The sequence below is a fragment of the Eulemur rufifrons genome, chromosome 30 (genome assembly GCF_041146395.1).
Source record: "Eulemur rufifrons isolate Redbay chromosome 30, OSU_ERuf_1, whole genome shotgun sequence".
NCBI classification, from domain to species: Eukaryota; Metazoa; Chordata; class Mammalia; order Primates; family Lemuridae; genus Eulemur; species Eulemur rufifrons.
This window is the reverse complement of record NC_091012.1, coordinates 107,568,628-107,580,366: the sequence shown is the minus strand read 5'-3', so window position 1 is coordinate 107,580,366 and position 11,739 is coordinate 107,568,628.

Sequence of the window (11,739 nt, the reverse complement as noted above, 5' to 3'; positions counted from 1 at the left end):
CAGAAATATAATAGAAATAAAAAACTCAGTGAGTAGGTTTAAGAGTTGATTAGAAGTAGCTGTTAAAAGAATATGAACCCAAATATAGATCTGATGAAATTATTAATATCTCATTAAAACTAACCCAAGAAGATATTGAAAAATTAAACAGTTGTCTAACTATCAATAGTAAATATTTTAATTCAGTAGCTAAAATTTTTGTCACAACCTGTGATCAAGGTTAAATTTTTTACTGCACAGTTTCAAACAAACATGGCATATGTTTTTAATTTACCATGTACTGGCATATAAACCAAGTAACTGTAATTTCCAGTGAAAAACCTAAATAGTAAGAAATTTTAGTTGTTATGCACCAGGCACAGAGCCCAGGACAAAGGACAGAGCTATGAAAATGATACCTGGAGGATCTGACACCTCCCAGCATGGCTGGGAGATAGATCTAGGCCAGAGAAGATGGGGCCATTTTGGCCCTAGCTCTGCTCTGCCACACACATGTGTCTTCAGGCCTTACTATGGCCAACTGTCTAGAAACCAGAATATAAAGCTTGAAAACCAAAGGTTTAAGCTCACAGACACATCAAGCAAGTATAAAAAATATCATAAAAGCAACAGTTTTTTGACCTTAAAAGCATTAAGCAGAGTTAGTATAAATTTGTCTGACCAGTAGATCCATGCAAATACATCTAAAATTATGTTTAATGCTGATAATTCTGAAGACATTTATTTTGCCAACAATTTAAAAATTAGTTTTATTTACCAAAGATTACTAAAGTCATGTGAACCTGAAAAGCATTTGGGATTAACTACTTAATTTATGAGCACTTATTTATTTATAAGTCAATTTGGTACTATGTAGAAATATACAAACAGACATGTGCACATGTATACATAGAAATACAGACAAGTATAAATATATAGCTTTGATTTTAAACTTTTAGCCATGAGACAAGTAAAACTCACAAGTTTAAAATGACAGTTGGATTAAACTGTGCCTCTGTAAATGAAACAAGTAAAGTTTATATGTCCCACATAACAAAAGCCCCAATATACCAAATTTACATCTTAAAGCACATAGAGAATTTATGCTTTTTAAAGAAGGAATTTGGGTGTGTGTGTTAGTTAGAGGAAGATGAAAAATGGATGCCAGGTTAACACAAAATCATAAGAATTTTCAACAGGATGTTAGAAGGAGGCCAATTTTATTTAGATAGGTAGCTTCCTATTTGGTCTCTATTTTCCAACTGGACCATTGAGCTCAGGGTAGAGCTCATCAAGGAATAAGGCCAATTTTCAGTTTCTAGGGCACAATACTTACATCTGTGAAAAGCAGGTATAGCTGGAAGCATCTAGATCCCCAGAAATCAAAGATCCCAGGTTCAAACTAAATTCTCGGTCCCCCAAAAAATGAGGGAAATGCCATGGGACTGTGTTGTGCAACACTTCCACAGTGCACCTCATTGCAAGAACAACCCAATTCTAATCAGCCCACTCTGTGATCAGCCCATAACTCACAGGAGTCTTCTCCCTCAGTGGCGAGTGTTCCCATAGCCTCCAAGTGCCTAAACATGCAAAGAAAGGAGCAGCTCCCTACATTAATAACCATTTGTTGTAACCACTGATCAGCCACCTCCAAAAATACAGCCCTGAAAAAAAATGACTCAAAACCAACATAAATAAATATACATGAGACCAAAAACCAACAAGCTCTTTATGGCTTTAACCAAAATCTTCAAAGAGGGAGTAAAAAAAAGCTGCAGCCCTTCCAAGATCCAGATCCCTCCCAAGCACACAGCTTAAAGAAAGGAAAGTTTTGATAGCTGCAAATAGAGTATAACCCACATTTCTGTCTGGCCATATTTTCTATGGTCTCAGCTTCCCAGCTGTTTACACAGAAATGCTAATTTTTCCATGGGCCCCATAAACGGAAGGTTAAGGCAGTAAGACAAGAAATCAAAAGCTATCCATGGAAGAAAAAAAGGGTCAATAACAAATGGGTACCTTAAAAGGTCCAGTCACACAAATATATATCCAAAACAAATAATATAAACTAATACTTAATGAATGTTTCTTCTTTCTCCTGAGTTTGAAGGATTTACATTTTTAAGGATCTGGTTCCCTGACCAGGAACAGGGGCCACAGGCTCATGTTCTACCCTATTGTATCCCTCTTTATGACAAAATGACACAGAAAGACAAAGACAAAGGAAAAGACTTTCTAGTAGGAAAAGGATCAGACAAAATGAATACTCATAGCAAAAACGCACCAGCGTCGATATACCTAAGACTAGTTGTACACATGCTTTCATCCCAATTAATCTTAAATTTGAAAAGGAAAAAGAGATAAACAGTGATTTTTACTGTCCACTCAACTGAATTCCACAGAGAGATACCAGAAGTCTGACTGGTAAGAAATTCTTACCCTTCTGCCAGCTTGTCAGGTCCTAGGTTCCCTTGACTGTGGCTTCCAGAAGAGCAGAGTGGTTTTGGTCATCCTTCTCACAGTGGCAAAACTATTGGGGCCAAGAGAAAACTTTGTATTCACTCTCTGAAGGTTCACTGAAAATCAGCTGATACAGGGCAGATTAATAGGAGAAAAGTCATACAAATTTTTATTACTACGCATGGGGGAAAAATCAGAGATTAATGATTAATCCTCTCCCAATCAGTTACAGATGCTTATATACACATTTTATGGGAAAGAGAGATGGGGAAGTGTGGATGATATTCAAGGGGAGTAAATAATTTTTAGGGGAACTCAATGGGCTTGAAGAACATACCATGTCCTGGGACAAAGTCTTTTGGGCTTGTAGAACAGACAATGGTTTGTAACAAAAGTCTGTCCAAGTATGTTGACAGACTTCCATCTCTTTTCCTACCATAAGGGTTCAGTTAATTGAAACTCAGGGAAGGAACCAGAGGTAACTGTTTCCTTCTTTGGAGGGTCTGGGCTTTAGGCAGATAAGGGAATTTTAGAGAAAAACTTCATCCTGTGCTTTGAGAGAGACAGAGGATCGAGAGACAGGAATGGAGGGGAAGGTCACAGAGAATTTGAGCCTTCTTTTTCAGTTCAGCATGTCAAAGCACCATATTTTGAGGTATTAGTTTCTGGGCCCCAACAGTCTTAAATACTTAAATTTATCAGTGAAATTGTAATCAATTAATGCAATGAAATTCTAATTAAATCTCAAGATGATTATTTTTAGAAACGTGACAAGCTTATCTTAAAATATATGTGGAATTTACTATTGCCAAGAATATCCAAGACTTCCGAAGAAGTTGAGATCCTTGACTTACTTGAAATCAAGAGTTATTAAAAAGGTATATTAATAAGACAATAAAGTATTGGCCCAGAGATAAATACATTGATCAATAGACCAAAATAGAGTTCCCAGAAACCCAGAAACCATCTAATTTATATGTGGAGACTTGATATATGACAAAACTTTTATTGAAAATGAGTGCAGAAGGGTGATAGACCTTTCAACAAATGGTGACGTGAAACTTGGTTATCTAAATGGAAAGACTTCTACATCACAGAAAACACAACAATCAATTACATTGGAGTTAAGTTTTTACTGTGAAAAGTAATTAATAATACATTCAGAAGAAAATATAAGACATTGTCTTTTTGAGCCTTAAGGGGTAAATTTCTTAAACAAAGAGAAAAAAGTGTAAACAACCAAGGTAAATATTGACAAAGTTGACTATGTTGAATTTGAGACTTTCTAGAGACAGTTCAAAAGAATGAAAAGAAAAGCCATAAATTGAGAGAAGACACTTTGAAACAAACATAACGGACAAAAATATAGTATTTAGAATATGTAAAGAACTCTTAGAAATCAATACTGAAAAGACAAATATTCTAATTTAAAGAGACAGAGAGAGAGAGAGAGAGAGAGAGAAATCTTAAACAGATACTTTATAGAAGAAGAAATATTAGTGGCTATCAATTACATGAAATGGCAATGAATTTTATTAGTAACTGAGGAAAAGCAAATGCAAACTACTATGGAATAGATACTATTATATACTGGCCAGCTGGTCAAAACTAAAAATTCTGACAATATCATACACTGACTGGAGGGGAATGTAATACCTTTTTATAAATTTTTATAAATTTATACTTTGGAAACAAATTTATCAGTATTTCATAAAGTACAATGTGAATACTCTATGGGCCAGAAATTGATTAAAGTACATATCCTAGGGAAATTATGCACATACATTTTAGAGTGCATTTACAAAAATGTTCATATTTGTAATGAGCATTGTTTGCAATAGCACAAAACTGAGAACCATCCAGGAGTATATCAGCAATAGAACTGAAAAGTAACATTGTGGCATATTCATACTATGGAATAGTACTTAGCAATGTAAACGGATGAAATGCAGTTACATGTAGCAATGTGTATGAATCTTTGAACAAATGCTCTGCCAAAAAAAAAAAAGGGTTTAGAAGAATATATACACTATGTTCAAAGGATAAAGTTCAAAAATCATGTAAAATTTAATTTTATTTTAGGGATATAAATGTATTTGTTAAACTATTAAGAAAATCAAAGAGTTACTTCTGAGGGGGAGGCACTGGGGTTGATATGGAAGTAGTTCTCACAGGGAATATTATATATATATTAGTCTTTTTTCTTAAATGGGGTGAAGATATACATGGGTGTTCCTTATGTTATTGTTTTTAATCTGACATATATTTGATAAGCATTCTTCTACATATGCTCCACATTTAGTAAGAACAATTTTAACAACACAGGGGAGAATTTGTGTGAGTGTGTGTCTGAATTTACATAGGCAAATTACTGGACTTGACCTTATAGGTAGAGTATACAGTATGATTTGTGTATATTACAATAAGTTGTCCTCAGTGGACTGTGCCTGAGATTTAAAACTTGAGAGTCATATATTTTTGTTCAAGCATTATTTTCTCCATATTGACTTAGAAATTGCAAAATGCCACAGTGGAGGTAAATTCTGGACAGTTATTCACAAGGTCAGAATGACTTAAAGAAATCAGCATGTATTCAATCATAATTTTTGTTTCTTAAATCATAGTTTAGTAGGAAGTAACTAAAAAATTGTATGTTCTGAATGTTCTGAAGCTTTGGAGGAGAAAGTGCTAAAGGTCTAAAAAGAGAACAGCATTCTGGTGTTGAAAATTTATGAGCTATTGAAACTGTTCTTTTCCTCAAACACTCACTTTTCTCTCATTACTTCATTCTTATTTTTACTGAATCTCTCATTTTTCTTGTAATCTAATACAAGGTAATGTGTTACTGAAAAATGTCGAGAGAGAAACCAATTTTCCTGAATGTTGACAGTGTTAAAATCAGTAAGGAAAATAGGAATATGAGGATTTGCATTTGAATAATTAATATTTACAAATCCCTTTCTGTATTTTGTACTATGTCTTCATATGCAATTCAATTCTTTACTTGACAAAACTGGCTGTGGATAGAAAGAAAAATGTATGTTAAATTTGTTTCAAATATTGAGACAGAATTGTATTACCTTTACCAAATTGAGGTATAATCTGAAAGTTTGTGTTTTAAAAAATTAATACATTCTTAAAGTACATATTGAAGTATAACATATACTTTATTCTGAGCCTGAATCAATATTGACAATTTCAAGTATTTAACACATTTGTTAATACTCGGGAAAATAAAGAATAATAAATGTAAATGAAAACAAACTTTGGATGTTGTTCTTTTACGTGACAATTCTCCTACAGGGTCTGAGGGGTGGGTAGTGTTTCCTGGGGATAAATACGGGAAGAAATGTTCCATTCAAAGAGGAATCTATTGGAAATTGAGAGTGTGCAAATCCAATGATGGATTTAATTGGGCTATATAGCTACAGCAATTGAAGCCCTTGTCAGAAATATTCAATGAGTGCTTATATAATCACCCACTTTTGCCAAAGAAAGGAAATAGTATTTTTATATATATATATATATATATATTTTTTTTTTTTTTTTTTTGAGACAGAGCCTCACTCTGTTGCCTAGGCTAGAGTGAGTGCCGTGGCGTCAGCCTAGCTCACAGCAACCTCAAACTCCTGGGCTCAAGCAATCCTCCTGCCTCAGCCTCCCGAGTAGCTGGGACTACAGGCATGTGCCACCATGCCCGGCTAATTTTTTCTATATATATATTTAGCTGTCTATATAATTTCTTTCTATTTTTAGTAGAGATGGGGTCTCGCTCTTGCTCAGGCTGGTCTCGAACTCCTGAGCTCAAACGATCCACCCACCTCGGCCTCCCAGAGTGCTAGGATTACAGGTGTGAGCCACCGCGCCCGGCCAGAAATAGTATTTTAAAAAAAAAAATCAAGGAAGACTTAAGAACCATGAATTAGGCTCGATGAAATGATACTGCATTTACTCTTGACTCCAGAGTTAATGTCTTTTTAAGGGCCTCAGTGCTGGGCTGCTTAGAACAGCGGACAAGCAGTGCCAACTCTGGAGCTTTGCTTTGTCAATGTGGCAACTCTACCATGTACTGGCTCTGTTGACAACACATGACTCTGTGCCACTGTTATGAGCCCATGTAGTGCCCACTCCACAGCACTTCAGAACATTCAAAACACAATAAAAGACATTATTCGCAGTTAAAGATAAAATGATTACTGAGAGTGTTTTGTTTTCCTAATAATTTTGTCTCTCATCACTTTCTTTGGAAGTTATGAATGAAAACAATACAAATGACACTGTTAGAAAAAGACACAACTGTCTCTCTTCCTGACTTTTTTCCTGACAAAAGGCTTTTGGCCCCACATGGTCTCATTTAACTCCCACAGCCATCCTGTGTAGTAGCCATTATCATCTCCATTTCACAGATGGGAAAGTGCAGGAGGTTGAAGGACTTGTTCAAGGTCATCCAAGTAGTACTTAGCTGAGCTGCAACAAGTCCTCTGCGCCCAGTGTCAAGTCCCTTTGAGAAAAACAAACACACACATACTGCTTAATAATCACTGAATTGGAGCTTATCAGACACAGATTGTGAAATAATAGTGACATTTTCTCAGAGTAAAATGCTGATAATAGAGGTGACACACCGTATAATCAAATTGGTTAACATTTACTGTACATACACTTGGTGTTGTCAAGCTTTGGGTTCAGTGAATTATATACAATTATCTCAATTGGTTTTTAAAAGAATCCTGCAAGGTAGGTATGTTATCAACATTTAACAGATGGTGAAAAAAGGCTCAGAGAGAATACATTGCTTAACAGCAGCCATATCCTTTTGGATGGGAGTAGGGATGGTTACGACCTCTGTCTTGAACTTACCTTTGCATTGCCAGCACATGTTTTTACTTAGCTTGCTTATTATAGAAGAATTAAAATGTCAAAGTTTTCCAAAGATGCTTTTATTCATTCACTTTTTACATAAGACATAGTCCCAAAACAATAAATGTTGGCATGGTTGCAGAGAGATAGGAACACTCATACACTGCTGGTAGGACTGCAAACTAGTACAATCTCTGTGGAAAGTAGTATGGAGATACCTCAAATAGGTACAAGTAGATCTACTATTTGATCCAGCAATCCCATTACTGGACATCTACCCAAAAGAACAAAAGTCATTCTATAAAAAAGGCGTGTGCACTAGAATGTTTTTGTAGCACAATTCACAATTACAAAGATGTGGAAACAACCCAAGTGCCCATCAATACATTAGTGGATTAATAAAATGTGGTATATGTATACCATGGAGTCCTGCTCAGCCACAAAAAACAATGGTGATGTAGTACCTCTTGTATTATCCTGGATAGAGCTGGAATCCATTCTAAGTGACATATCCCAAGAATGGAAAAACAAGCACCACATGTACTCACCATCAAACTGGTTTTAACTGAGCAACACTTAAGTGCACATATAGTAGTAAGATTCATTGGATGTTGGGCAGATGGGGGAGGAGGAAGGGATGGGTATATACACACACCCAATGAGTGCAGTGTGCACCATCTGGGGGATGGAAACCCTCAAAGTTCTGACTTGGGTGGGGCAAGGGCAATATACATAACCTAAACATTTGTACCCCCATAATATGCTGAAATAAAAAAAAAACATAAGAGTTCATATGACTGAGTTCTATAACCAGTGGAATATGTGTGGAAGTAATGCAGGCCACTTCCACGCCTGGCCATAAAACTCCCTATTTATCTTACTTTCTTTCCCTTCTGTAGAAACATTGCAGGCCACATACTGAATGTGATGAAATTACTAGAAAGCATTAAAAGATGGAAGAAACCTAGGTCTATTAGTGGCCATGTCAAGAAATCTTGTCCCCTGCTAAGTGACTACGAAACAATGATAAAAAGAAATATAATTTAATTTTATTAAACCTTTGAGAGTTCAAAAATTTTCTGTTACAGTACCTGTCATCACCTTCACTGACTATCATCTCTCCTAGTTATCCTGGTAGAATAAGAATCCAATAGAGTCTGATACATGTGGAGTTGAGGCACAGAGGTTTCCCACAAATCTCAGGAATAACCAACAGGATAAAGTAAAGAGGAGAGAAATAATATACAAATAGTTCTAGTGATGACCTTTAAATAAAAAGTGCAAAATTATTAGGAAAGTGTATTACCATCCAATGGTGAAGAAAGGGCAATCTACCTCACAAAGAACAAGTGAGAAGAGATGGGCTGGGAGTGCATTGTTAAGACCAAGAGCAGAGCTTATCTAACTGGCCCATCACATTGGTTTCTGGGAGTGGGGAAGAAAGATGTTCTGTGGGATCATCCTTCAGACTATCATATTTCCAAAGTGAAGGGAGAAACAGATAGCCCCCTGTAAGCTTCACCTTAATCAATATCCTTGACTTCCTTGTGGGTTCAGTGAAGTATGTGCGTGTGTGTGTTTGGAGAGTGGAGAGTGGAGGGAAGCTCTACTTGAGTTCAATAATTTAAAAAATTAAAAGTCAGTTCTCTTTGCCTCTTTCCAAATCATATCATGCCAAGGGTCCCTTCCTCTGTAATTTTATCATACTTATCTGTGAAAGAGAATATAAAAGACACCATGAAACCAAGTGTACACCAAGGGGGGGTTCTGTCCATTTGAGTTGTGAGCTCCAATTAAATGATTCATAAGGCTTCCTTTTGCTCTTCTGGGAATATACCTTTAATGTATGTTGGACATTTATACCTCTGTCAATACATTGTAAGGAGAAATAGGGATAGGTAGATAGGTAGATAGATAGAGAGATACAGATATGGGTATTGATCTGGAACATCTAACCAAAGGCAGGAATGGCTACTCTGTTCAATCTTGGAAAGTTCCAGTGCATCCCTTCCAGAATGTTCCTGACAATGTTTCCAGTAGCAGCATTTTCATTACAGGATTAAGGACCTAATGAGACTAACAAGTTCTAAATTAAATTTGTTTACACTTTTCCCCTGTCTTTCAAATGAAATAGTACTTCCTGATACTTTCTGATAATCAGAATAAAATTCAAGTATACATAAAGCACTTGGCCTCCAATTTATTCTTACAGTAATTTTATATAGGATTTGTGGAAGAGTCCATAGTTGAATTACCTATATCTATTCCCATTTTTCCAATGTTTATTTTACTGCTCTGAGGGGGAAGAACTCAAATGTTTGACAAGAGATTCCAATCAGAAATCATTTATTAGAATTCTCATTTTGATGAGGCACAACACCACCCTGGAAATTTAACATTGCAATGATGGGTGCTTGTATCAACTACAGGCATAGGCCATCAATGGGTTTACATTGCAGAGTCTACTGATCCCCTTCCCATTAGAATATTTCTAAAACCCAATAAGTTTAAATTATCTCATTTCTGTAAAAATTTTTGAACTCCAATTTAGTTCTGGATATTTTCACATTGTGTAATAAAGAATTAGCTTTACCCAAAGAGAGACCTGGCCTTTGCCCTTAGCTCCTGATCTTTGAGGCCTTGGAATGTCCTGCCAGATAAGAATGTCATCATTTACCTGTGGGCCTTGGGCCACATTGTATAGTCTAGTGATGTGATTTATGGTGGGGGCTTTGGACCATGAAGTATCAACTTGACCTCCAGAGGGCCTGGAGACTAAAGATCAGCTATATGTCAGCAGTCAACCATGTCTACATGATTGAGCCCCAAGAAAACTCTGGACACCTGGACTAAGATGAGCTTCCCTGGTTGGCAATATTCTGTGTGTATTGTCACACATTATTGCCAAGAAAAATTAGCACTGCTTATGACTACACTGGGAGAGGAAAACTGGAAGCTTCACATTTGGAACTCTCATGGACTTTGACTCATGTATCTCTTCCCATGGCTAATTTTAATCTGTATCCTTTCACTGTACTAAACTGTAACCATGAGTATAATAGCTTTCAGTAAGTGTTTTGAGTCTTCTAGCAAATTCTTGAACATGAGGATATTCTTAGGTACCTTAAACTTGCAATTGGTTTCAGATGTGAGGGTGGTGTTGGGGGCCCACAAACTTGCAGTTAGTGCCAAAAGTAAGGGTGGTCTTGGGGATATCTGAACTCTGCAGATACAATGCCAAATGTCTTCAGACAGAACATGTAAAATTAAGCATATTGTACCATAAATGGCAATAATTTTTGGCAAATCTTGATTAACTACAGTGGCAATTCCTAAAATTTCTTGCTCTCTCTGTCATTAATTCTTCATAGCAGAATGTCCACAGTCTCACACAAATATATCATAAAACTAGCTTTCAACTAAAATTATGACTCTTAAAGTTTGCTTTTTCAATGTTTTTCATCTTGTAATTGGGGATAGATTCTTGCAAAGAACAATGGCCTTAGGATGTAATTAAATTATACTTAATTGTGCAGCCAGGAACAAGTGTATTATGGTAGCTGTTAGCTAATGGAATCTCATTTTCCCTCCCGTACTTTATTGAAATATTGATAAAGAAAAACCATGGAGAAGCATGTAAGTTTGCAACAACACTGGAAATTAATAACTCCTAGACTGTAGAAGGGACTTCTGCTATACAAAAAAACAGTCTGAGAAATTAAATGGGTTAGTTCTAAGTCTAAAAGCATCTAGAACATCTCTAGGCTTTCCAAAAGTAGGGATTTAATGAAGGAAATTTGTTACATAGGCGATGAAAGAACAAAGAAGCAAAACACAGAACAGTGAGGCAACTCAGAATTTGGCAATAACAAGAAGCTGCTTCCATTTCTAGGAAGGGGCTATCTGGTGATGGTGAGGGGTGGAATCAAGGAGGGATATGCAAAGCAAGAATGGATGAGGCTGTCAAAATCTGGGGCATTAAAGGAACTGGAGCAATTAAGGAGCCACAGTCCCTGCCAGAGGCACTGCCTGAGGCACATAAAGGGGGAAAGAAAAACTTGGCTTTTCATTTTCTCTCCTATTCCAATCTTACGTTAGTGTCTATCTCTGGCAGAACCCAGGTAGAAGCCAGCTAATATGGAAGTGTAGGAAACACAGGCTGTAAGGGTCTGGCTCCTGCAATATAAGGCTGAACAGGGTACAAGTGAAAACTAGAGCTTAAAAAAAATAGGCAAATGACCAGCAGACTACTGGAGGCTCAAGCACACTCTAACTTGTGAATCTAAGCATTAAAAATATAAAGGAGAAAAAATATCTACAATTGCCACTAGGTATCCACTTCTCTGTCTCAGAGATTTTCCCCACCAAAAACCAAGGTAGCAAGCACTATGGACATGTATACAAGTTGGCTAGGGCTACAGTTCCATCATACATAGTGCC